The 27,945-nt window shown below is 48.2% G+C and overlaps 1 protein-coding gene across 2 annotated transcripts in view; it reads left to right on the forward strand.

The window, feature by feature from the left end:
* The window catches only part of LOC138566219 (uncharacterized), a 306,108-nt gene that overhangs the window by 146,031 nt on the left and 132,132 nt on the right, over window positions 1-27,945 (forward strand). Inside the window, exon 1 of one of the 2 annotated variants that reach the window (XM_069643274.1) lies at window positions 18,048-18,294. The exons of the other annotated variant lie outside the window; for it this stretch is intronic. The gene's annotated coding sequence lies outside the window, so the exon portion shown is untranslated. Of the gene's footprint in view, window positions 1-18,047; window positions 18,295-27,945 lie in introns of those variants that run through there. 2 annotated transcript variants of the gene reach the window in all.

Genomic DNA, 27,945 nt, shown 5'->3' on the forward strand with positions numbered 1-27,945 from the left:
CATCCTGATAGCAGCATTGCTCTTTGGCGCCATGCCCTCAGTACACTAAGCGAACACTGTCGTCCTGATTGCAGCATTACTCTATGGCGCCATGCCCTCAGTGCACTAAGCGAACACTGTCGTCCTGATTGCAGCATTGCTCTATGGAGCCATGCCCCCAGTACACTCAGCGGATGCTGTCGTCCAGATTGCAGAATTGCTCTATGGCGCCGTGCCCTCAGTACACACAGCGGACACTGTCGTCCTGATTGTAGCATTGCTCTATGGTGCCATGCCCTCACTACACTCTGCGGACACAGTCGTCCTTTTTGCAGCATTATTCTAAGGCGCCATGCCCCCAGTACACTCAGCAGCATTGCTCTATGGCAAAATGCCCCCAGTACATTCAACAAACGTGTATGCCACCAGGTCACTCAGCGGACATTGTCGTCCTGATTGTAGCATTGCTCTATGGCGCCATGTCCCCAGTACACTTTGCGGACACTGTCGTCCTGATTGCAGCATTGCTCTTTGGCGCCATTCCCCCAATACACGCAGTGGACACTGTTGTCCTGATTGCAGGATTGCTCTATGGCGCCATATCCTCAGACCACTCAGCGGACACTGTCGTCCTGATAGCAGCATTGCTCTTTGGCACCATTCCCCCAGTACACTCAGCGGACACTGTCGTCCTGATTGCAGCATTACTCTATGGCGCCATGCCCTCAGTACACTCAGCGGACACAGTCGTCCTGATTGCAGCATTACTCTAAGGCGCCATGCCCCCAGTACACTCAGCAGCATTGCTCTATGGCAAAATGCCCCCAGTACATTCAGCAAGCGTGTATGCCACCAGGTTACTCAGCGGACACTGTTGTCCTGATTGTAGCATTGCTCTATGGCACCATGCCCCCAGTACACTCTGCGGACACTGTCGTCCTGATTGCAGCATTGCTCTATGGTGCCATGCCCCCAATACATTCAGCGGACACTGTCGTCCTGATTGCAGCATTGCTCTATGGTGCCATGCCCTCAGTAAACTCAGCAGACACTGTCGTACTGATTGAAGCATTGCTCTATGGCGCCATGCCCTCCATACACTCTGCGGAAACTGTCCTGATTGTAGCATTGCTCTATGGCGCCATGCCCCCAGTTCACTCAGCGGACACTGTCGCGGACACTGTCGTCCTGATTGTAGCATTGCTCTCTGGTGCCAGGCCCTCAGTACACTCAGCGGACACAGTCGTCCTGATTGCAGCATTACTCTAAGGCGCCATGCCCCCAGTACACTCAGCAGCATTTCTCTATGGCGAAATGCCCCCAGTACATTCAGCAAACGTGTATGCCACCAGGTCACTCAGCGGACACTGTCGTCCTGATTGTAGCATTGCTCTATGGCGCCATGTCCCCAGTACACTCTGTGGACACTGTCGTCCTGATTGCAGCATTGCTCTTTTGCGCCATTCCCCCAATACACTCAGCGGACACTGTTGTCCTGATTGCAGGATTGCTCTATGGCGCCATGCCCTCAGACCACTCAGTGGACACTGTCATCCTGATAGCAGCATTGCTCTTTGGCACCATTCCCCCAGTACACTCAGTGGACACTGTCGTTCTGATTGTAGCATTGCTCTATGGCGACATGCCCCCAGTACACTAAGCGAACACTGTCGTCCTGATTACAGCATTGCTGTATGGCGCCATGCCACCAGTACACTCGGCGGACACTGTCGTTCTGATTGTAGCATTGATCTATGGCTCCAGGCCCTCAGTACACTCAGCGGACACTCTTGTCCTAATTGTAGCATTGTTCTATGGCGCCGTGCCCCCAGTACACTCGGTGGACACTGTCGTCCTGATTACAGCATTGCTCTATGGTGCCATGCCACCAGTACACTCGCCGGACACTGTCGTTCTGAATATAGCATTGATCGATGGCGCCATGCCCTCAGTACACTCAGCGGACAATGTCGTCCTGATTATTGCATTGCTCTATGGCGCCATGCCCCAAGTACACTTGGCGGACACTGTCGTCCTGATTGCAGCATTGCTCTATGGCACCATGCCCTCAGTACACTCAGCGGACACTGTCATCCTGATTGTAGCATTGCTCTATGGCGCCATGCCCCCAGTACACTCTGTGGACACTGTCGTCCTGATTGCAGCATTGCTCTATGGTGCCATGCCCCCAATAAACTCAGCGGACACTGTCGTCCTGATTGTAGCATTGCTCTATGGCGCCATGCCCTCAGTAAACTCAGCAGACACTGTCGTACTGATTGAAGCATTGCTCTATGACGCCATGCCCTCCATACACTCTGCGGACACTGTCGTCCTGATTGTAGCATTGCTTTATTGCGCCATGCCCTCAGTACACTCAGCAGACACTGTCGTCCTTATTGCAGGGTTGCTCTATGGCGCCATGCCCTCTGAACTCTCAGCGGACACTGTCGTCCTGATTGTAGCATTGCTCTTTGGCGCCATTCCCCCAGTACACTCAGCGGACACTGTCGTCCTGATTGTAGCATTGCTCTATAGCGCCATGCCCTCAGTAAACTCAGCAGACACTGTCGTACTGATTGAAGCATTGCTCTATGGCGCCATGCCCTCCATACACCCTGCAAACACTGTCCTGATTGTAGCATTGCTCTATAGCGCCATGCCCCCAGTTCACTCAGAGGACACTGTCGTCCTGATTGTAGCATTGCTCTATGGCGCCATGCCCCCAGTACACTCTGTGGACACTGTCGTCCTGATTGCAGCATTGCTCTATGGTGCCATGCCCCCAATACACTCAGCGGACACTGTCGTCCTGATTGTAGCATTGCTCTATGGCGCCATGCCCTCAGTAAGCTCAGCGGACACTGTCGTCCTGATTGTAGCATTGCTCTATGGTGCCATGCCCTCAGTAAACTCAGCGGACACTGTCGTCCTGATTGTAGCATTGCTTTATTACGCCATGCCCTCAGTACACTCAGCAGACACTAACCTCCTGATTGCAGCATTGCTCTTTGGCGCCATTCCCCCAGTACACTCAGCGGACACTGTCGTCCTGATTGCAGCATTGCTCTATGGCGCCATGCCCTCAGTACACTAAGCGAACACTGTCGTCCTGATTGCAGCATTGCTCTATGGCACCGTGCCCTCAGTACAATCAGCGGACACTGTCTTCCTGATTGTAGCATTACTCTATGGCGCCACGCCCCCAGTAGACTCAGCGGACGTACAATGCCTCCAGTACACTCAGCGGACATTGTCGTTCTGATTGCAGCATTACTCTGTGGCACCATTGCAGCATTGCCCTATGGCACCTTGCCCCAAGTAAACTCGGCGGACACTGTCGTCCTGATTTCAGCATTCCTCTATGGCGCCATGCCCCCAATACACTCGGCGGACACTGTCGTCCTGATTGCAGCATTGCTCTATGGCGCCATGCCCCCAGTACACTCAGCGTACACTGTTGTCATGATTTCAGCATTGCTCTATGGCGCCATGCCCTCTATACACTCGGCGGACACTGTCGTCCTGATTGCAGCATTACTCTATGGCACCATGTCCCCAGTACACTCAGCAGACATTGCCATCCTGATTGCAGCATTACTCTATGGCGCCATGCCCCCAGTACGCTCAGCAGACACTGTCGTCCTGATTGGACCATTGCCTTATGCTGTAATCCACTGGGACATTTAGAAGGCACTGCAAACCTGTTTGAAGCATTACTCTATGGTGCAATGCTCCCAGTACACTCAGCACTGTTGTTCAGATTGGAGCATTACCCTATATTGTATTCCCATGGGACACTCAGCAGCCCTCTCAGCCTCTTTGGACCACTACCTAATAGTGTAGTCCCCTGGGAAGATACTGTCGTCCTGATTTGAGGATTACCCTACATTGTATTCGCGTGGGACACTCTGAAGGCACTGCCATCCTGATTGGAGCATTATCCTGTTGCGTAATCCCCCACAGCCCTCTCAACCTCAAGCTGCTGGGAGACTCGGAAGATACTGTCGTCCTCATTTGAGGATTACCTTATGGCGTTATCCCCCAAGTATCCTCATCAGATGCTGCCATCCTAGTTGGAGCTTTGCAATATTGGTTATCTCTTGAGTATGCGCCGCAGAAACGTCATCCTGATTGGAGAATTATCCTATGATGCCCTCTCCAGCACTTGCCCCTACCACTTCACTATCCCTTGACCCCTTACAGCTGAATGTACTACCTAAGAATGATGGGAGTGGTCCAAATCATCAGGTAGATGAAAAGTTGACTACCTCCCGTGTGATCTGTCACCAAACTGGTCCTCCCACCCAGTGGTCCAGATAATTTTTTAAAGTGGGAGTATTTGAACCCCTTTTTTTAAAAGTTGGGAGTAGAATGATTTTTTAGGTAGTATAATAGTACGTCCCATTCCCAGTGGGAGCATTTCATAAGCGAGTCCAAGTATGTTTTACTTGTAAAACAGAAATGTGTTGTAAGAAACATTTCTTTGCACCAAGTTATTCATGCACATGAAAAGGTGCATTTTTACCTCTTCAGATTAGGAGGTAACAGTAGCGCTTCATCCAGTGGCACTACATTTACTAGCGGTCCAAACATACCCATGTGGCTGTGAGGATGAAAGCAGGGGTACGTGCTCTGATGTGTCTGTTTCCAATTTTTGTTGGGAGTATTTTTACTATCCATTTTTGTTTTTAGTGAGGATTCGCCATTTGTTTTAGGGAGTAAAAGTGGCTGATAGACCCCTTATCTGTAGGCCTGATCTCACCACTCATGCTCACACTGTCACTCAATTTAGAAACAAGGTGCTGACATGCAACCCCTTACAAGGAGCTATTCATCCACTACCACTGAACCCCTCCACCCAATGTATGAAGTCTGCGGTTCTGAATAGTTCCATATCTGATAGCAGCGATTAACTCTGTTTACTCTACCCGGCCCTTAGATCCAACAGCAAGCTCTTCATAGCTTAGTTTAGGCCTAAAGAAATAAAAATATAAAAAAACAAATCCTGACAAAGGCTGCATCTATTCATTGTTCGGCAACAATACACACCTGGAGAATTGGAGCCTCTATTCGGGGAGGCCGGAAGTAGAGGAGCCTGACGATAAAGATCAGGAGAATTGCCTCCTTTTCACCTCGGTTATCTCAAAGTATTAAAATTGTAGGTAGCAAAATGAGGAGTCGGTGGAAAGCTGCTCACTCAGCACTGGAGAAATTGAACAGGTGTTGGTCATTTCAGCCGATCTGTTCACAAAGGACACCAGTGTGATAAATCTTCTCCCTGGCTGCTTTTAGTTTCAAAAAATATATTTCCAAACAATTAATGAACTTAGATAAGTGACGAGGACTTCCAGTGGATTTCATTAATCTCCACATGTGCTCTTTGCGCCACCTTGGTGGATATCCAGGTGGCACTAAATGACCTTTGGTCTATAAAAATCGATAACCTATGTCTTAAAGCTTATCCTCCCGCACACAGTCACCACCACCTGACATGCAAATTGCCTTTATTTGAAGATGACTAGCCCAACTAACAAATCTCTCTTTGAAAACCTCTCCCGCCTCTACAGACAATCCATTCACAAGGATCATACAACAGAAGAATTACCAAATCATCCTCCAATTCACGCAAACTCTTTACATCCTTCAGGATCTAGAAACCCCCTCGATCCCCCCACCACCATCCACAAAGATGACACATGGTGTAATATCGTTCAAGACACTCTCACCAACAAAATCACCCTACTACAGCAAAAGATCACAGTCAAGAAGGCTAACGCCACAGCCCCCCTGCCTCACCACCCCAGGAGATTCCTCCTTTGAAATTCCAACCCATCAATGATCACACCCTGGGTAAGATCATCAAAGTCTTCAAACCTACTTCATGCAAAGGGGATGCTTGCCCAGCCTCAATCGTAAAGGATGGTGCAGAATCCTTCCTCCCCCTTATCTCCACCATCATCAACTCCTCCTTTACCTCCTGCACTGTCCCCGTGGCCCTCAAAGAATCTTGGGTATCCCGATCTTCAAGAAACCCTCCCTTGACCCCACCATCCCCACTAACTACTGCCCCATCACCACTGTCCCTTTCGTGCTAAAGATCGACAGGACTTCCTGGAATCCCACTGCATCCTGGGCTCCCGACAGTCCAGATTCCAACCCAAACATGGAACAGAAAAAGCATTACTAGACCTCAAAAATCAACTTTATGATGCCAACGATCAAGGCAACTTCTCATTACTCATGCTGTGAGACCTCTCTGCTGCATTTGACCTTGTCAACCATAAAACACTATGGGCCTCATCACGAGTCGGGTTCTAACCCCGGCAGTATTACCGCCGGGGTATTAGCCCTATCGCCAAATCCCCCAGCACTATAAGCACCGGATCACGGGTTTGCCAGAACGGTAAATTCCCATTCCCCATTGGGCCCATTCAGGAATTTCCCATTCCCCATTGGGCCCAATGGGGAATGTTCGGCGCTATTAACGCCGGCGGTAATAGCGCCAAAAATCAGCAAAATCATGGCTGATTTGCCCCCAGCTCATAGCTGGGGGTAAATCCGCCAAGCCCGTGATTTGGTGGACCCTTAAATGTGGCTGTAGTAGCGTTACCGCTGCATTTAAGGGTTACGCGAAACTCGTGATTTGGCCCTATGTGAGCAGCTCACGTCCACAGCACACTCTCGCAGCCAAATGGGTCAGATCGTTCCTCGCTGACAGATCCTCCAGAGTTTTTACTGGAGAAGCATTGGCACGCCCCACTACCACAACATGTGGAGTATCACAAAGCTCATGCGTCTCCCCAACACTCTAGAACATTTATACCAAGCCCCTATTCGACCACCTTGGCTCGCTAGAAGTCTCATACACGAACTATGCGGACGACACCTAGCTCCTCGTCTCCCTCTCAGGCAACAACACACAGGATGCACTCAAGATTAACCTCCTCTATGAAACGATCCAAACCTGGATGGCCACACAGTGCCTCTGTCTCAACGATGAGAAGACAGAGCTCCTGCTCGTGGGCCCCCCGGCAAGATTATCAAAACTTCTGCAGACCTACAATTCCTTCTGCATCGATGGACATATAATCCCTGTTGCCTCCACCTTCAAAACTCTCAGCGTTTACCTTGATTCCACCCTCAACATGACACGTAAAACCAACCACATTGCCTCTCCTTTGTGGCATGCCCTATATAGTGCCTCTAATGCCTCTCCTTTGTGGCATGCCCTATCTAGTGCCTCTAATGCCTCTCCCTTGCGGCATGCCCTATATAGTGCCTCTAATGCCTCTCCTTTGTGGCATGCCCTATCTAGTGCCTCTAATGCCTCTCCTTTGCGGCATGCCCTATATAGCGCCTCTAATGCCTCTCCTTTGTGGCATGCCCTATATAGTGCCTCTAATGCCTCTCCTTTGTGGCATGCCCTATCTAGTGCCTCTAATGCCTCTCCTTTGCGGCATGCCCTATCTAGCGCCTCTAATGCTTCTCCTTTGTGGCATGCCATATCTAGCGTCTCTAATGCCTCTCCTTTGCAGAATGCCCTATCTAGCGCCTCTAATGCCTCTCCTTTGTGGCATGCCGTATCTAGCCTCTCTAATGCCTCTCCTTTGCAGAATGCCCTATATAGCGCCTCTAATGCCTCTCCTTTGTGGCATGCCGTATCTAGCGCCTCTAATGCTTCTCCTTTGTGGCATGCCCTATCTAGCGTCTCTAATGCCTCTCCTTTGCAGAATGCCCTATATAGCGCCTCTAATGCCTCTCCTTTGTGGCATGCCGTATCTAGCGTCTCTAATGCCTCTCCTTTGTGGCTGGCATGCACTATCTAGCACCTCTAATGCCTCTCCTTTGTGGCATGCCCTATATAGCGCCTCTAATGCCTCTCCATTGTGGCATGCCCTATATAGTGCCTCTAATGCCTCTCCTTTGTGGCATGCCCTATCTAGTGCCTCTAATGCCTCTCCTTTGCGGCATGCCCTATCTAGCGCCTCTAATGCTTCTCCTTTGTGGCGTGCCCTATCTATTGCCTCTAGTGCCTTGCCTCTAGTGCCTATCCTGTGTGGCATGCCCTATCTAGCGCCTCTAATGCCTCTCCTTTGTGGCATGCCATATCTAGCGTCTCTAATGCCTCTCCTTTGTGGCATGCCGTATCTAGCGTCTCTAATGCCTCTCCTTTGTGGCTGGCATGCACTATCTAGCACCTCTAATGCCTCTCCTTTGTGGCATGCCCTATATAGCGCCTCTAATGCCTCTCCATTGTGGCATGCCCTATATAGCGCCTCTAATGCCTCTCCTTTGTGGCATGTCCTATCTAGTGCCTCTAGTGCCTCTCCTTTGTGGCATGCACTATCTATCGCCTCTAGTGCCTCTCCTTTGTGGCATGCCGTATCTAGCGTCTCTAATGCCTCTCCTTTGTGGCATGCCCTATCTAGTGCCTCTAATGCCTCTCCTTTGTGGCATGCACTATCTATTGCCTCTAGTGCCTATCCTGTGTGGCATGCCCTATCTAGCGCCTCTAATGCCTCTCCTTTGTGGCATGACCTATATAGTGCCTCTAATGCCTCTCCTTTGTGGCATGCCCTGTATAGCGCCTCTAATGCCTCTCCTTTGCGGCATGCCGTATCTAGCGTCTCTAATGCCTCTCCTTTGTGGCGTGCCCTATCTAGCGCCTCTAATGCCTCATGCCCTATCTAGCGCCTCTAATGCCTCTCCTTTGTGGAATGCCCTATCTAGCGCCTCTAATGCCTCTCCTTTGTGGCATGCCCTATCTAGCGTCTCTAATGCCTCTCCTTTGTGGCATGCCCTATCTAGCGTCTCCAATGCCTCTCCTTTGTGGCGTGCCTTATCTAGCGCCTCTAATGCCTTATGCCCTATCTAGTGCCTCTAATGCCTCTCCTTTGTGGCATGCACTATCTATCGCCTCTAATGCCTCTCCTTTGCAGCATGCCGTATCTAGCGCCTCCAATGCCTCATGACCTATATCGCACCTCCAATGCCTCTCCTTGCAGCATGCCATATCTAGTGCCTCTAATGCCTCTCCTTTGTGGCATGCCCTATCTAGCGTCTCTAATGCCTCTCCTTTGTGGCATGCCCTATCTAGTGCCTCTAATGCCTCTCCTTTGTGGCGTGCCCTATCTATCGCCTCTAGTGCCTATCCTGTGTGGCATGCCCTATCTAGTGCCTCTAATGCCTCATGCCCTATCTAGTGCCTCTAATGCCTCATGCCCTATCTAGCGCCTCTAATGCCTCTCCTTTGTGGAATGCCCTATCTAGCGCCTCTAATGCCTCTCCTTTGTGGCATGTCCTATCTAGCGCCTCTAATGCCTCTCCTTTGCGGCATGCCGTATCTAGCGTCTCTAATGCCTCTCCTTTGTGGCATGCCCTATCTAGCGTCTCTAATGCCTCTCCTTTGTGGCGTGCCCTATCTAGCGCCTCTAATGCCTCATGCCCTATCTAGCGCCTCTAATGCCTCTCCTTTGTGGAATGCCCTATCTAGCGCCTCTAATGCCTCTCCTTTGTGGCATGTCCTATCTAGGAACTCTAATGCCTCTCCTTTGTGGCATGCCCTATCTAGCGTCTCTAATGCCTCTCCTTTGTGGCGTGCCCTATCTAGCGCCTCTAATGCCTCATGCCCTATCTAGAGCCTCTAATGCCTCTCCTTTGTGGCATGCACTATCTATCGCCTCTAATGCCTCTCCTTTGCAGCATGCCGTATCTAGCGCCTCTAATGCCTCATGACCTATATCGCACCTCTAATGCCTCTCCTTGCGGCATGCCATATCTAGTGCCTCTAATGCCTCTCCTTTGTGGCATGCCCTATCTAGCGTCTATAATGCCTCTCCTTTGTGGCATGCCCTATCTAGTGCCTCTAATGACTCTCCTTTGTGGCGTGCCCTATCTATCGCCTCTAGTGCCTATCCTGTGTGGCATGCCCTATCTAGCGCCTCTAATGCCTCATGCCCTATCTAGCGCCTCTAATGCCTCTCCTTTGTGGAATGCCCTATCTAGCGCCTCTAATGCCTCTCCTTTGTGGCATGTCCTATCTAGCGCCTCTAATGCCTCTCCTTTGCGGCATGCCGTATCTAGCGTCTCTAATGCCTCTCCTTTGTGGCATGCCCTATCTAGCGTCTCTAATGCCTCTCCTTTGTGGCGTGCCCTATCTATCAAAAACAAACAGGGTGATGGCTGGAAGGTTTAGAATGAATCTTAACCACTGGCAATGCTCTGGGCAACCCTCCAGACCACCGTTCTTCGCCTGCCAAGCCATTACAGAAGGGGAAAGACCATATACAAATCAGGCTTGGCCCCACCCCAAAAGGGGCAGTCCAGCCCAAACTGCTAGGCCACATCCCTTCTGCACGAGACCACAAGCATCCCCAAACATGTTTCGCCCTTGTTGGGGCTCATCAGTGAGGAGTAGCTTGGGTCTCTAGGTCCAGCAGGCACGGGACCCACGTCTGGGCATACCCGTCCCACTCGGGGTGACAAAGCAAAAACAAAGAGGTGATGGCTGGAAGGTTTAGAATGAATCTTAACCACTGGCAATGCTCTGGGCAACCCTCCAGACCACCGTTCTTCGCCTGCCAAGCCATTACAGAAGGGGAAAGACCATATACAAATCAGGCTTGGCCCCACCCCAAAAGGGGCAGTCCAGCCCAAACTGCTAGGCCACATCCCTTCTGCACGAGACCACAAGCATCCCCAAACATGTTTCGCCCTTGTTGGGGCTCATCAGTGAGGAGTAGCTTGGGTCTCTAGGCCCAGCAGGCACGGGACCCACGTCTGGGCATACCCGTCCCACTCGGGGTGACAAAGCAAAAACAAAGAGGTGATGGCTGGAAGGTTTAGAATGAATCTTAACCACTGGCAATGCTCTGGGCAACCCTCCAGACCACCGTTCTTCGCCTGCCAAGCCATTACAGAAGGGGAAAGACCATATACAAATCAGGCTTGGCCCCACCCCAAAAGGGGCAGTCCAGCCCAAACTGCTAGGCCACATCCCTTCTGCACGAGACCACAAGCATCCCCAAACATGTTTCGCCCTTGTTGGGGCTCATCAGTGAGGAGTAGCTTGGGTCTCTAGGCCCAGCAGGCACGGGACCCACGTCTGGGCATACCTGTCCCACTCGGGGTGACAAAGCAAAAACAAAGAGGTGATGGCTGGAAGGTTTAGAATGAATCTTAACCACTGGCAATGCTCTGGGCAACCCTCCAGACCACCGTTCTTCGCCTGCCAAGCCATTACAGAAGGGGAAAGACCATATACAAATCAGGCTTGGCCCCACCACAAAATGGGGCAGTCCAGCCCAAACTGCTAGGCCACATCCCTTCTGCACGAGACCACAAGCATCCCCAAACATGTTTCGCCCTTGTTGGGGCTCATCAGTGAGGAGTAGCTTGGGTCTCTAGGCCCAGCAGGCACGGGACCCACGTCTGGGCATACCCGTCCCACTCGGGGTGACAAAGCAAAAACAAAGAGGTGATGGCTGGAAGGTTTAGAATGAATCTTAACCACTGGCAATACTCTGGGCAACCCTCCAGACCACCGTTCTTCGCCTGCCAAGCCATTACAGAAGGGGAAAGACCATATACAAATCAGGCTTGGCCTCACCCTAAGTTACTAGGGGAATCCAGACGTGGACCCCTTGCTCACTATTCTTAGAGAGGCACAGCTCCTCCCTACTGATGAGGTCCAACCAGACCGAAACACGTGTCTGGGGATGCTGTTGGTACTCTTGTTCAGAGGAGAATTGCCTAGCATTTCGGTGCTGGACTGCCCCGGGGCAGGACAAAGACTGATATGTTTGGGATATTTCTTCTCTGTGAAAGATAGTGAGCTAAAGACTCTGGGTAAGTCTCTCGTAACCAGGACTAATGTCTGGCAGAGAGACTCCCAGGACCCGCCTTGTCAATTTGCATATTCAAGTAACCTTAGGTCTCACCCTAAGTTACTAGGGGAATCCAGACGTGGACCCCTTGCTCACTATTCTTAGAGAGGCACAGCTCCTCCCTACTGATGAGGTCCAACCAGACCGAAACACGTGTCTGGGGATGCTGTTGGTACTCTTGTTCAGAGGAGAATTGCCTAGCATTTCGGTGCTGGACTGCCCCAGGGCAGGACAAAGACTGATATGTTTGGGATATTTCTTCTCTGTGAAAGATAGTGAGCTAAAGACTCTGGGTAAGTCTCTCGTAACCAGGACTAATGTCTGGCAGAGAGACTCCCAGGACCCGCCTTGTCAATTTGCATATTCAAGTAACCTTGGGTCTCACCCTAAGTTACTAGGGGAATCCAGACGTGGACCCCTTGCTCACTATTCTTAGAGAGGCACAGCTCCTCCCTACTGATGAGGTCCAACCAGACCGAAACACGTGTCTGGGGATGCTGTTGGTACTCTTGTTCAGAGGAGAATTGCCTAGCATTTCGGTGCTGGACTGCCCCAGGGCAGGACAAAGACTGATATGTTTGGGATATTTCTTCTCTGTGAAAGATAGTGAGCTAAAGACTCTGGGTAAGTCTCTCGTAACCAGGACTAATGTCTGGCAGAGAGACTCCCAGGACCCGCCTTGTCAATTTGCATATTCAAGTAACCTTGGGTCTCACCCTAAGTTACTAGGGGAATCCAGACGTGGACCCCTTGCTCACTATTCTTAGAGAGGCACAGCTCCTCCCTACTGATGAGGTCCAACCAGACCGAAACACGTGTCTGGGGATGCTGTTGGTACTCTTGTTCAGAGGAGAATTGCCTAGCATTTCGGTGCTGGACTGCCCCAGGGCAGGACAAAGACTGATATGTTTGGGATATTTCTTCTCTGTGAAAGATAGTGAGCTAAAGACTCTGGGTAAGTCTCTCGTAACCAGGACTAATGTCTGGCAGAGAGACTCCCAGGACCCGCCTTGTCAATTTGCATATTCAAGTAACCTTGGGTCTCACCCTAAGTTACTAGGGGAATCCAGACGTGGACCCCTTGCTCACTATTCTTAGAGAGGCACAGCTCCTTGTTGAATTCAGGGTCCGGCCACAAATGACTCTGACGCTCAGTGAACTGTTAACTTATTTACTTAAGTTCATGTACATCAAATACAGTTCTTAGAGTCAGGTAAGTAAAAGGGGACATAGGACACCCACCGGCATCCTCTCTCAGGGCTTACATCCTTGCAACTAACAAACCTGGAACTCACTCATAGATAAACATTCTAAGCCCTGCATTCCATCTCAAGATTCTAGTCACTTGCACCAGATGAATGCAAAGTTAATCACAACACATCTTTCCCCTATAGGAACAACAACAAGAACAGTAAAGTATCGGTGGCAAGATCAATATTTCATCAAAAGATTTGTCCAGTAAAGTCCCACCTGAAAAACAAAAGATTATTCAAAGCATTTCATATATAACCACAACCAACATATGCCAAAACAATGGCACCAACGTCTAGGAACAACATTTCCCTTTTTATACAGACAGTGTAATGGACAGTAGTCCGCTCAATGGTTCACCACAACCATTGCACCTTTTCACACATGCAACACATGTAATGGACAGTAGTCCGCTCAACGGTTCACCACAACCATTGCACCTTTTTACACATGCAACACATGTAATGGACAGTAGTCCGCTCAACGGTTCACCTCAACCATTGCACCTTTTTACACATGCAACACATGTAATGGACAGTAGTCCGCTCAACGGTTCACCACAACCATTGCACCTTTTTACACATGCAACACATGTAATGGACAGTAGTCCGCTCAACGGTTCACCTCAACCATTGCACCTTTTTACACATGCAACACATGTAATGGACAGTAGTCCGCTCAACGGTTCACCACAACCATTGCACCTTTTTACACATGCAACACATGTAATGGACAGTAGTCCGCTCAACGGTTCACCTCAACCATTGCACCTTTTTACACATGCAACACATGTAATGGACAGTAGTCCGCCTGTGGAGAGAAATATGTTAAACTACATAACTCAATTAAAGAGAGAGACATGTACCTACAACATCACTCTAATAAACTAATATATATCAGCTCTAGTGTCTCAACTCTCATCGCCTGCACCTCTGCATTCTCTCCTACTTCACCATTGCATAGAGAGTAGCGGAGGAACACAGCGCTCCCATCCCCATCAAACTTCATAACTGAGTCAGGCCTCCCGCTGCAGCACTCATGCCGAACTCCAGGACTCCACTCAAGCCAACCGCAGCAACCTTCGGTTCCAGTGAAAGGTAAGCGCTGACATCGGATAACTTTGTCAGTGATCTCAGCTGCCTTCACTATGACCAATAGCTTGTAGCCTTGGCGCAACAGATGTTTGCACAGTCCATGGGCCCCAGGCCCCTCATAGATCCATTAACAACTTCCAACTCTTCTGAATGTCTGTACAGTCTCAATTCTCTTAAATGCTTTATGAGAGACCGCCACCTTGAACTTCACCATGTCAATGAATGAATGAACCTTGCTGCTCCAATGAACTTCACAGCTCCTTCTAATAACCATAAGTCTCACAGAGCCCACTGCACTTTACAGCAGACCGTTGTAACTTTCAACACTAGAACTTCTTGTCCCCACTGCCCTTTGCAGCACACCCTTGTCACTGAAGTGCCTCTTCACTCCCTATGCAGTGCCTCTTCACTGCCCCGTGCAGCACTTCACTGCCCTCGCAGCGCCTCACCTCTTCACTGCACCATGCAGCACTTCACAGCCTCTGCAGCGACCACTCACTGCCTCTTGCAGCGCCTCTTGACTGCCTCTTGCAGCACCTCTTAACTGCATCTTGCAGTGCCTCACTGCCCTTGCAGAATCTCTTCACTGCCTCATGCAGCACCTCTTCACTGCCTCACGCAGCACCTCTTCACTTCCTAACGCAGCACCTCACTGCCCCTGCAGCGCGTCTTCACTGCCTGTCGCAGCACCTCACTGCCCTTGCAGCACTTCTTCATGCAGCGCCTCACTGCCTCTGTAGCATCTCACTGCCCCTAGCAGCGCTTCACTGTCTCTGCAGCACCTCTTCACTGCCTGTTGCAGCGCCTAACTGCCCTCGCAGCACCTCTTCATGCAGCGCCACACTGCCTCTGCAACATCTCATTGCCCATTGTTGCGCCTCACTGCCCTGGCAGAACCTCTCCACTGCCTCATGCAGCACCTTTACATCCATAGCTGCTCTGTTATTCCAGTGCCTTCGTAGCGCCTCTGTCTGGGCCTTTCTTGCCCCCTCTGCCTCTGTAGCACCTCTGTCTGGACCTCAATTGCCCTCACTGCACTTGCAGTGCCTCACAGCCATCCAGCGCTCTTACCTGAGAAAGGATCACTTCTCTTAGGGGGGCGGTGGGTGTCTCCCTTTGGTGCTGTCCCCCCAGCACAGCCAGCTTCATCCTCGTCGCCAGTGTTGAATTCAGGGTCCGGCCACAAATGACTCTGACACTCAGTGAACTGTTAACTTATTTACTTAAGTTCAGGTACATCAAATACAGTTCTTAGAGTCAGGTAAGTAAAAGGGGACATAGGACACCCACCGGCATCCTCTCTCAGGGCTTACATCCTTGCAACTAACAAACCTGGAACTCACTCATAGATAAACATTCTAAGCCCTGCATTCCATCTCAAGATTCTAGTCACTTGCACCAGATGAATGCAAAGTTAATCACAACACTCCTCCCTACTGATGAGGTCCAACCAGACCGAAACACGTGTCTGGGGATGCTGTTGGTACTCTTGTTCAGAGGAGAATTGCCTAGCATTTCGGTGCTGGACTGCCCCAGGGCAGGACAAAGACTGATATGTTTGGGATATTTCTTCTCTGGGAAAGATAGTGAGCTAAGGACTCTGGGTAAGTCTCTCGTAACCAGGACTAATGTCTGGCAGAGAGACTCCCAGGACCCGCCTTGTCAATTTGCATATTCAAGTAACCTTGGGTCTCACCCTAAGTTACTAGGGGAATCCAGACGTGGACCCCTTGCTCACTATTCTTAGAGAGGCACAGCTCCTCCCTACTGATGAGGTCCAACCAGACCGAAACACGTGTCTGGGGATGCTGTTGGTACTCTTGTTCAGAGGAGAATTGCCTAGCATTTCGGTGCTGGACTGCCCCAGGGCAGGACAAAGACTGATATGTTTGGGATATTTCTTCTCTGTGAAAGATAGTGAGCTAAAGACTCTGGGTAAGTCTTTCGTAACCAGGACTAATGTCTGGCAGAGAGACTCCCAGGACCCGCCTTGTCAATGTGCCCTATCTATCGCCTCTAGTGCCTATCCTGTGTGGCATGCCCTATCTAGCGCCTCTAATGCCTCATGCCCTATCTAGCGCCTCTAATGCCTCTCCTTTGTGGAATGCCCTATCTAGCGCCTCTAATGCCTCTCCTTTGCAGCATGCCGTATCTAGCGCCTCTAATGCCTCATGACCTATATCGCACCTCTAATGCCTCTCCTTGCGGCATGCCCTATCTAGCGCCTCTAATGCCTCTCCTTTGTGGCATGTCCTATCTAGGGACTCTAATGCCTCTCCTTTGTGGCATGCCCTATCTAGCGTCTCTAATGCCTCTCCTTTGTGGCATGCCCTATCTAGCGTCTCTAATGCCTCTCCTTTGTGGCGTGCCCTATCTAGCGCCTCTAATGCCTCATGCCCTATCTAGAGCCTCTATGCCTCTCCTTTGTGGCATGCACTATCTATCGCCTCTAATGCCTCTCCTTTGACCTATATCGCACCTCTAATGCCTCTCCTTGCGGCATGCCCTATCTAGCGCCTCTAATGCCTCTCCTTTGTGGCATGTCCTATCTAGGGACTCTAATGCCTCTCCTTTGTGGCATGCCCTATCTAGCGTCTCTAATGCCTCTCCTTTGTGGCATGCCCTATCTAGCGTCTCTAATGCCTCTCCTTTGTGGCGTGCCCTATCTAGCGCCTCTAATGCCTCATGCCCTATCTAGAGCCTCTATGCCTCTCCTTTGTGGCATGCACTATCTATCGCCTCTAATGCCTCTCCTTTGCAGCATGCCGTATCCAGCGCCTCTAATGCCTTATGACCTATATCGCACCTCTAATGCCTCTCCTTGCCGCATGCCATATCTAGCGCCTCTAATGCCTCTCCTTTGTGGCATGCCCTATCTAGCACCTCGAATGCCTCTCCTTTGTGGCATGCCCTATCTAGTGCCTCTAATGCCTCTCCTTTGTGGCGTGCCCTATCTAGCGCCTCTGATGCCTCATGCCCTATTTAGTGCCTCTAATGCCTCTCCTTTGTGGCATGCACTATCTATCGCCTCTAGTGCCTCTCCTTTGTGGCATGCCCTATCTAGTGCCTCTAATGCCTCTCGTTTGTGGCATGCCCTATCTAGTGCCTCTAATGCCTCTCCTTTGTGGCATGCATTATCTATCGCCTCTAGTGCCTCTCCTTTGTGGCATGCCCTATCTAGTGCCTCTAGTGCCTCTCCTTTGTGGCATGCACTATCTATCGCCTCTAGTGCCTCTCCTTTGTGGCATGCCATATCTAGCGCCTCTAATGCCTCTCCTTTGTGGCATGCCCTATCTAGCGTCTCTAATGCCTCTCCTTTGTGGCATGCCCTATCTTGTGCCTCTAATGCCTCTCCTTTGTGGCATGCCCTATCTAGCGTCTCTAATGCCTCTCCTTTGTGGCATGCCCTATCTAGTGCCTCTAATGCCTCTCCTTTGTTGCGTGCCCTATCTAGCGCCTCTAATGCCTCATGCCCTATCTAGCGCCTCTAATGCCTCTCCTTTGTGGCATGCCGTATCTAGTGCCTCTAATGCCTCTCCTTTGTGGCATGCACTATCTATCGCCTCTAGTGCCTATCCTGTGTGGCTCTCGTTCCCTTTGAAACCAGGGCAGGTCGTTCCCACAGAAACTAGCCAGTCACAGTTGGGCTGGGGAAATTCTCCGGTGCCTTAGGTTTCCAAGCTTGGCGTCCAGTCTGCAAGCAAGTGGCTCTTTGCCCGAGCTTCCGGTGCCCTGTGCGCTCACCTGCGCGGTCCCCGGGAGGAACGCCTCTGTTTGCACAGCACTCGCCCGGCCGCAGCAGGAAATAGAAGCATTTGCATGCGGGCGGAGCAGCTCGGAGCACACGGCGCACCTGCTAGAACTCGAGGGGAGCAGGAAATCTCTGCCTGGGGGCGACTGATTAGTAGCTGGATCCCTGCCCCCTAGGAATACCCATGGTGCAGGCAGTGGGCACTGCCCAGGCTGCCCGTGGCCGCTGGCTCCTTTGATACCAGCTGGGGCTTGTCCTGGCAGCAGAGAAAAGGCTGGATGTGGGACACAGAGAGGAACGCCCTTCTGATGAGCACTGCGAGGTCTGCAAGGTATTCCAAGGCAATTTCATTCTGTTCGCGAACTTTGAATGTTCTTTTCCAAACTAACATTTTGTGTCCCACTATGAAAAAAAAAAAACACACCTTTATGTCAGCGCCCGCACGTGTCTCCCAGCCTCTACAGGGCTGGGACACATGTGTTACTTGCATGTTGTCGCATTTTATCTTGGTAATGTACCCTATAGTGCCTGTTGTCATCTTTTTAAAAATGCATGTTTTTGCATATCAGGAACTGAAGCCACTTCACATATGTGATAAAGTATCCACGACCTTGCGTTGCATGGAGATTGCAAGTCACAGAGGAGTGCCATGACCAAATCATGGAACGCAACAGTAGGCCAGCTCCTTTAGAAGGTCACAAACTCTGAGCGGAATTTCAGTATATCCTCAGGGAGTATTGTGTTCCATATAATACACTGACTTTTAGTATATCCTTAGGGAGTATTGTGTTGCATATAATACGCTGACTTTTAGTATATCCTTAGGGAGTATTGTGTTGCATATAATACGCTGACTTTTAGTATATCCTTAGGGAGTATTGTGTTCCATATAATACACTGACTTTTAGTATATCCTTAGGGAGTATTGTGTTGCATATAATACGCTGACTTTTAGTATATTCTTAGGAAGTATTGTGTTCCATATAATACGCTGACTTTTAGTATATCCTTAGGGAGTATTGTGTTCCATATAATACGCTGACTTTTTAGTATATCCTTGGGGAGTATTTTGTTCCATATAATACACTGACTTTTTAGTATATCCTTGGGGAGTATTTTGTTCCAAATAATACACTGACTTTTAGTTTATCCTTAGGGAGTATTTTGTTCCATATAATACGCTGACTTTTTAGTATATCCTTGGGGAGTATTTTGTTCCATATAATACACTGACTTTTTAGTATATCCCTGGGGAGTATTTTGTTCAATATAATACGCTAACATTTAGTGTATGCTTAGGGAGTATTGTGTTCCATATAATACACTGACTTTTTAGTATATCCTTGGGGAGTATTTAGTTCCATATAATACGCTGACTTTTAGTTTATCCTTAGGGAGTATTTTGTTCCATATAATACGCTGACTTTTAGTATATCCTTAGATTTTAGAAAATACACTTATGTGCAATATTAAACACTATTATAAAAAGGTAAACAAAAGTAAGATGTTTTTGTTTCTAATTGTAATGCAATTATGCCCAATGAGTTCCTGGGCATCTTCTCATTTTAGTGAGGTGGGTGGAGCTATGCTAATCATTCACATCTTTGGGAGTGGCACGGTGCCCAAGTGACCCTCGAGCCCACTGTGAAAGGTTGGCAAGGTGTGACGGGATGGGTGAAGTGGAAAAAGCGGGTTTAGAACTCCTGGTCCCAGTAGCAAAAACGAGAGCATTTTAGACCCTCTGAAATGGGGGCAGACTGTTGGTTTCCTGGTTTTACAGAGGTACATAGCTTCATTGTGCTGTAAAAGACTGTTACATATTATACAACTATTAGGCCATCATATGCTTTTCCAACTCCAATTGTGACATCACAACTCGCTGCTTATATTAGAATCCCCTACGTGTGATATCACAACTGGCAGATTATGCTAAAATACTCACGAGTGGGGACGTCACCACTATTAATTATATAATAATCCACTATTTGTGGCACCAAAACTGACCAATTGTATTGCAGTGCTTTTGTTGGAATGTCGGTGCTGTGAGGAATTCGACCATCCGCACGGTGGGGGGTGGTCGGTCATTTTTTCGAAAAAAAAATGTCGAAAAAAAATGTCGAATTCCGTTTTTTTAAATTATATATTTATTTTGGGGTTCGGGATAAAAAAAAATGGGTAAAACAAAAATAAAAAATTAAAAAGGGGGGTTTGGGTGGGACCCCCCGGTGGGACCCCCCCCATTTCGAAAAAAAATGCATTAAAAAGAAAATTCAAATATTTTTTTTTCGACATTTTTTTTGTTGAAAAAATGACTTTCGGCATTATTGGTTTCGACATTATGACTATAAACCATGGTGGGGGTGCGCTGACCTGGGCTTTTTTGAAATTTTACATGAAATTAAATTATGGTAGATCAACCGTGTGTGGAGCTAATCCAACACATTTTCCTATGCTCACCTCACAACATACACATAGACCAGTGTACTGGGTGGACACAGCCTACAGGCACTGTCCTCCCTGTCATATTTAGTTGGTATCTGACAGGTGGAGTACACAATGCATTTCAGAAGGGGAAGAGCCAAAACCTTCCTCCTGCCATGGCCAGGCTAATTAACTATCAAAGGCTCCATGGATCCACCCTGTCCGTTTGTTTACCCTCAGCAGATGATGGCAGCAATTAACATAATTTACATACTAATAGAGTATGCTTCAAACAGGCCCACATGGGGCCTAGCTGCAAAGGCTAAAACAAAGGAGACAGGAAGCCCCAACAGCCTTTTCATACCCACTGTGTTAACCTGAAGCCAGCTCCCGCCCTAAAGTATCAATGACAGTGAGCTGTCATGTCTGGGACTATGTGTTTACAATAGGCAACCCCTGCAGAGGGACCCCATTCAGACTGTACGAGAATGTGGTTTGTAGGAGACAGAAAGTCTATTCTCACCACAGTTTCAAGGGAGACCTGCTGCTTTAATCAGTAACCACAGAGAGCTCAGTTTACCAGAGAGACCCTTTGATCCACAACAGACAGGAAGATGGTTGGACTTAGTAGTACGTGTTTTCACCCCTTGACTTTTTCAGTTGCAAAGCACTCTGGTTATGACGTCATGCATACAGGATATTGTTGGTGGGGACCCATGCTTGGTTCATTGAGGTAAGCTTAGCCTACATCAATCACTGTGGTCCATTTGACTTTAAAAGAGGGCTGAGCCCCTCTTTTGGGCAGATCATCTAAAGACTTCACAAGGAGCAACAAGAATAACTCACTCAGCATTGGACCCTGGCTGAAGGTATAGTCTGCCTTACAGCTTCTGCCAGTGAAGAAAGGCCAAGATTTCCAAAGAGGGAATAAAGACCCCTCCCCTAATCATCTCCCAGGGAACAGACAGAGATACTAAATCCAGAGGACTCTCCAGCAGCTCCTGAACCGGGACCGAGCCAGCACACAGCGTGCCGTGCTAGGCTCTGCAGCAAGCTTGTAAGGTGAGAAGTGCCAGAGAGTCTCTGAACCAAACCCAGGACAAGGCTGGTGCCTGCAACACTTTCCTCAACTTTGGGCCGTCAGCCTTAAAGATGACACAAGCTCAGTGAAGAAGCTAGGAGGAGTGCATCAACAAGCATCAACCAGCCTCTGCCTTAGAGGACATTTTTGAGCCAGTTGAGCTGCAGACAACTTCACCGGTGACTGTTGTCACGCCCCAGTCGCTAACGTCGTCCGAGATGCCTCGACCAGTGCTTCAGACCCACCGACCAGCAATGAGATAACAATTCCTTATCCTGAGCTGCTGCGTAGGCTAACCTGCAGCCATTCGTCCAGCCTCGCAGCTATCTCCCATCTTGAACTCGGTCACAGAAGCTGCAAAGCGCCCTGAAACCAACTCTACACTGTTGAGCACCAAGAACTTCTACAAGCACAAGGTACATTGTGGTTCTCTTCCACTGGTCCTTCTCTGAAGGCCCCAAACAATTGCAATGAATTGCTTTACCGACTACCCTCCTGTCAGTATCCAGAGTGCATCCATTTTCTTAATTGAAACAGTCTGTCTTCTGCATTCGTCTACAGGGTGGGTTTTATTTTATAGTGTGCTAGAACTGTCTGCTGTGATAATAATAAAGTATATATTTCTATACAACCTTGTCTGGAGAGTCCCTTTTATCATTGGGTTATAATTGTATTTTCGCTGTGTTGCAACTTATCAACGATCCACGACCTTGCAGAGATAAGCCTTCCATTCCGTCCACGTTACCAAAATTAGACAAGGAGGTCTATAATTTTCTTGTCTTTCCAATCTGTTCGGATCCCTTCTGGTGTACTAGAGGTATGGGGCTGATTGATGGTTTAGTAACCGATATTCATCCCTGGACCACTGGTGCCCGGAAAGTTGATTTGTCACAGGCGCACACTAACATTGTCCACCCTATGAAAGCAAATATCGGGTACATTAACTTGCAGACAGCGGCACTTTCTAGAAACAACTTTTATTTGAACAATATTTAATTACATAATTATATCCCCAGACTACTTGATAATGGGGATCCCCATTTTTAGGTTGGCTTTTTAACGTGATAGATAAATCCTCAGGGGATGGGTAAAAACAGGGTTGTACAGGAACAGTACATTTCCTCAGGTAGATTCATACAGTACAGCGTGTGCATGAACTATGGAATTCACTCCTGGCCACGTTGGATGTCACCTCACTTTATTCTAACATTCCTTGTGAAGATGGAACAGCAGCATGCCTGAGTTTCCTGCAAAACACGACCAGCAAGACCGACAGCCCAGTTACCAGCAAGACCGACAGCCCAGTTACCAGCAAGACCGACACCCCAGTTACCATCACGACGACAGCCCAGTTACCAGCAAGACCGACAGCCCAGTTACCAGCACGACCGACAGCCCAGTTACCAGCACGACCGACAGCCCAGTTAGAGCCATAACAGATCTCATGAGGTTCATACTTGCACGCAATCATTTCTGCTTTAAAGGAAGACATTTCCTACAAAAGACTGGAATGCCCATGTTTTCACAGAAACTGCACCCCTAGTATGAAAACCTTTTAATGGCAGAATGCGAACTGTGGTTTTTACAAAAACAATACCAGAAACAACTAACACACGTGCAGCACATCAATGGCATTTTCATGATTGGGGGGGAAAGCAACGATTCCCTAAAACAATTCCAGGAATCTCTAAATGGCTTCCACCACTGCATTAAGTTCACCATGGAATGATCCAAGAAGAGGGTGCACTTCCTGGGCACCCCCTTTTCTGTTGGTAACAGCAGACACATAGCAACTGCTGTATACAGGAAGCCAACAGGCAGGAACAAGTATCTGCACAGGTCAAGGTTCCATTCAACACAAACAAAACAATCTGTTATCTACAATCGGTCGATCAGATACCAGTGTATAAGCTCCAACAGGAAGACAAGGGACAATCAACTTGCCGCACTCCATACATCCTCTTGCAAAAGGGCCACGCAGCCAGACAAATGAACAGAGAATTCGATCAGGCATTGAGAATACCCAGAGTAATCTCAACCTGAAAAATGCTGGTCTGCATGTAGATACAGGATTAGGGCAGGTTAGGGCCAAATTAAAGTCAACCACATCCACTGTTCCAGAAGACGACCTGCTGAGACCACCTTTCACATACAACTGTTGAATGATATGATATGGCATTTGTAACGCACCTATACAAATGTTTTTCAAGGCGCGACAAGGCAAGGAAGGGGGAACAGACGGAGGACAGAGACAACGATAGTACTAGGCCACGTGACATTATTGAGATTGCGCAAGTGCAGGGGAGGGGGAAGGGGAAGGTGCCAGGGGAAAGGGGATTGGGCAGTGCTGTACATGGGATCAAACCAATAACAAGAAGTGCGGCCAGCAGGTGGCAGGTGCAATTGTAAGTGCAGACAGCAGGTGTCCAAAAGTGCAGGTAGGGGGACTGTAGGGTTACAGATACAGACCCAATTGCAAGGGTTGTCCGGAGGCAGTGCGGGTGTGCAACTGGGCGGGCAGGGACCTGGGCCCGAAATCAGAGGGTAGCCAGGTGACCAGTGCAGTATCAGACAGGAAATCAGCAGGGGGGAGGAAGAGAGAAGGCAGAAGCAAATAGGAAGGTTTTGAGGTGCTTCCGGGAACCTGAGATGGTTTTCCTCAAGTTTCTGAGATGGTTTTCCTCAAGTTTCAGAGAGGTAGGGAGTCTGTTCCAGAGGGAGGCCCCAGCTGAGGAAAGAGATCTACCACCAACTCGTTACTTAGAGAAGCGACTGACTCTGAGGGAGTTGGAGGTGGAGGAGCGAAGATCTCGAGTAGGAAGGTATTTACGAAGAGAGAATTGGAGGCATTGAGGACCCAGGCCCCAGAAGGCCTTGTGGACAATGCAGAGGGACTGAACACAATATTTCGTAAACTCTGATGAGTAAGAGCACAGGCAGCTTGGATGTCTGAGCACAAATGATTGGTACCCATTATCGAGGAAGAAGCACGCTCTGTCAGTAGATGACATTTCACCATGGTAACCGTGGTGACATATTTTTGTACTTGCCAGTTTGTATGCAAGTGAGTGAGGCATTATGAAACATGAGGCACACCTAGGGTACAATTGGACATTGTGTCCTTGAAGCTTTTGAAGTATTTCGGTATTTGTCCTATCATATGCACTCAAGTGGACCTAAGTAACTCTGGCTGACCTAGTCTAAAACCCTAGCACACCTTGGAGGCTGCAAAAATCTGCACTCCCCTCCGGCAATGTTTTAGTTTTAACACACTGGGGCAGGGTACCGTTATTGTGCCACTTTGGGCATTACTACAACAGCAGGCAATTGTGTGGTTGCCACAAAGATGTTCTTACACATTTTATTTGAAAAATCTGGAAGATGGTGGAAACATTGAAAATGTAAGCTCATTGCATGTCTGATAAACCTTAGACTGTGAAAAAGCAGTGAAAAAAACATACTTTTTTTTCATACTGTGAGTCTTTGAAGCGTACATTTTGGAATTTTCTCTTCAATCGAATCACTGACTTTTTTGTATTGGGTCGAACTTTTTGGACTCCTCGTGCTTAAGTGTTTGAACACATAAAATACTGCATGCCCTGCTTGACATTCAATGTACCTGCCCCGCAGATGGGACCTGCTTCTAAGTAGTTGGGCATGTGTCTCTTTCATCTTCCTAATTGTATTACCCTATAAATAGAGGGGATGTGCAGAACTGAGATCCTCACCTACTTCTTCCTGCAGCCTATACAGGTTAAAGGGAGAGAGTCTTTGGTTTTTTACTATGTAGACGATGTGTACAGCTCCGTGTGTGTCTATTCTGTGATTTTATCATATGGCCAAAATCTGATGAAGAAGTCTATCAGACCTTTGAAAGCCTCTGCATCTATCACCCCAGCATAATATTTTCAGTTAGTCCAATAAAAGCTATCACAACTTGGATTTTGCTTGGGGTCGATAGGTAGATAGGATAGATCGATAGATAAGTAGATAGATAGATAGATAGATAGATAGATAGATAGATAGATAGATAGATAGATCGATAGATAATAGATAGCTGGGTAGATATATAGATAGATAGATAGATAGCTAGGTAGATAGATAGATAGAGAGATAGGTAGATAGATAGATAGATAGATAGATAGATAGATAGATAGATAGATAGATAGATAATAGATAGCTGGGTAGATATATAGTTAGATAGATAGGTAGATAGATAGATAGATAGATAGATAGATAGATAGATAGATACATGGGTAGATAGATAGATGGGTAGATAGATAGATCGATAGATAATTAGATACAAGGGGTGATAGATAGATGGGTAGATAGATGGGTAGATAGATAGATAGATAGATAGATAGATAGATAGATAGATAGATAGATAATAGATAGCTGGGTAGATAGATAGATAGATAGATAGATAGATAGATAGATACATGGGTAGATAGATAGATGGGTAGATAGATAGATCGATAGATAATTAGATAGATGGGTTGATAGATAGATGGGTAGATAGATGGGTAGATAGATAGATAGATAGATAGATAGATAGATAGATAGATAGATAGATAGATAGATAGATAGATAGATAGATAGTTTACTACCATCAATACCATTTTATATTAAGACACCCTGGAATTCCATTCCAGTATTTCAAACATTTCAAAAAAATGAGTATTGAAATGCTCAGGCTTTTAGCCTTGTGCTTTATCAGGTAATCTTTCAGTTCTCGATTTTTTTTTTTGGATTGTTATTAATTAAATACCGTTTTAACATTTTATAAGATTTTAAAAACTTCATCAAAAACACAATCTCTTAAAAACTTCATCAAAAACTCACAATACAGCTTTACACAAAACAGTCTGTCACATAAGATAACATATACACTTGTTCCTTTCTCTTTAATCTGCACCACAGCCACTCTTCCTAAGACTTTGAATGCTGCAATGGTCAGTAATGCCTCGTGTCCAGTGACCACTCTATGCCAATGTCATTGTGTACCAAACTTCCAAATAACAAGTGTCTTATGTCGCGTGTAGCTGTACATCCCTTTAGCAAACAACCCTGTGTCTGCATGGTATCTACCTCTTTACGCAGGTTGCACCTAATTAGCTCCAGAGATGTGTCTGCTCTCACATAGAACAATTCCTCCAGTTGGGGCGACGTTTATCTTAAACCAGAGGAATTGAGTCCTCCCGTCAGAATTCAGCAACTTTGTCAAGTATTTTTGCAACAGCCCCAATGACTTGTCTACCTTGCTGGGACTTTAGTACAAGCTACAACATCTCATCTCAGTTATTGTATTAGACTAATCTGCAGCAAGAAATAGGTTTTTAGCTTTTGCTGGATTAGACAGCAAACGGTATTCAGTGCCATTGGACTGTGCCATTATTTTTTCAGGGAACATGATATGATATTGCATTTATAACCCACATGTACACACGTGTTTCCAGGCGCCCCAAGATAAGACCAACGATCTTACTAGGCCTTGTGACATTCAGATCGTGCAAGTGTGACAGCGAGTGGTGCAGGGGGAGGAAGTGGGAGAAGTGCGGTCAGGACCAGAGGCTCTGGGTAAGTGCAGCCAGGGCAGTGCAGCTCTGGGGAAGTGCATGACGACAGGGTGCTGCAGCGGTTACATATTACAGCCCCTAAGTACGGAGTAGGCCAGGCGGCAGTACAAGGAGGACTGGTCGTAGAGGAGCCTGCTACCCAATGAGACTCTGAGGGTACCAGACAACCAGTCAGCACTTCAGACAGGAAGGCTAGCAGGGGAGCGAGCGAGAGAAGGCAGAGGAGAAAAGGAGGGCCTTGAGCTGCTTCTGGAACTTCAGGTGGTCCGTCTCAAATCTGAGAGAGGAAGGGGGGCCGTTCGAAAGGGAAGCACCTGCAGAGGAGAGAGAACTACCATCCACTCTCTGTCGGGAGAAGTGTTTGACCCTTAAAGAGTTGGAGGTAGCTGAGTGGGTATACACGCATTACACCGCAGTATTTTTCATCGTGTGTTTTTTCATCGCCGTTTGTATTTCGAAAAAAATCATCGTTTTTTTTGGGGGGGGTTAAAAAAATAAATATATGGTTGTGGAATGAAAAAAACGCGATGAAAAATGCTGCGGCGAAATCACGTAGAACCGATGAGTGACGGGCTCGAGAAGTTAGTTAAAGCGAGGTGGGTGTACTGCTGGCCCCGACCCCAGAAAGCCTTGTTGACGATGCAGAGGATCTCAAACTTATCCCTGGCAGCTACCGGGCATCCAGTGGAGTGATTACAGGGCTGGAGAGAGATGGCGCCTGGGCTTGAGGCCACGGATAGGTCTTGTAGTCCTGTTCTGGATTAGTTGCAGAAGACACAGAGCAGAGGCAGACAGATTGAGAAAGAGGCTGCTGCAGTAGTCCAGCCTGGAGAGAACCAGAGTTCTGGCGACAGTGAGCTTCTGGGGGAAAGTGAGAACTGGAAGAAAGGAGGTGCAGTTGGAA

This window comes from Ambystoma mexicanum, chromosome 2p, assembly GCF_040938575.1.
Source record: "Ambystoma mexicanum isolate Mex_15411 chromosome 2p, UKY_AmexF1_1, whole genome shotgun sequence".
Taxonomy (NCBI): domain Eukaryota; kingdom Metazoa; phylum Chordata; class Amphibia; order Caudata; family Ambystomatidae; genus Ambystoma; species Ambystoma mexicanum.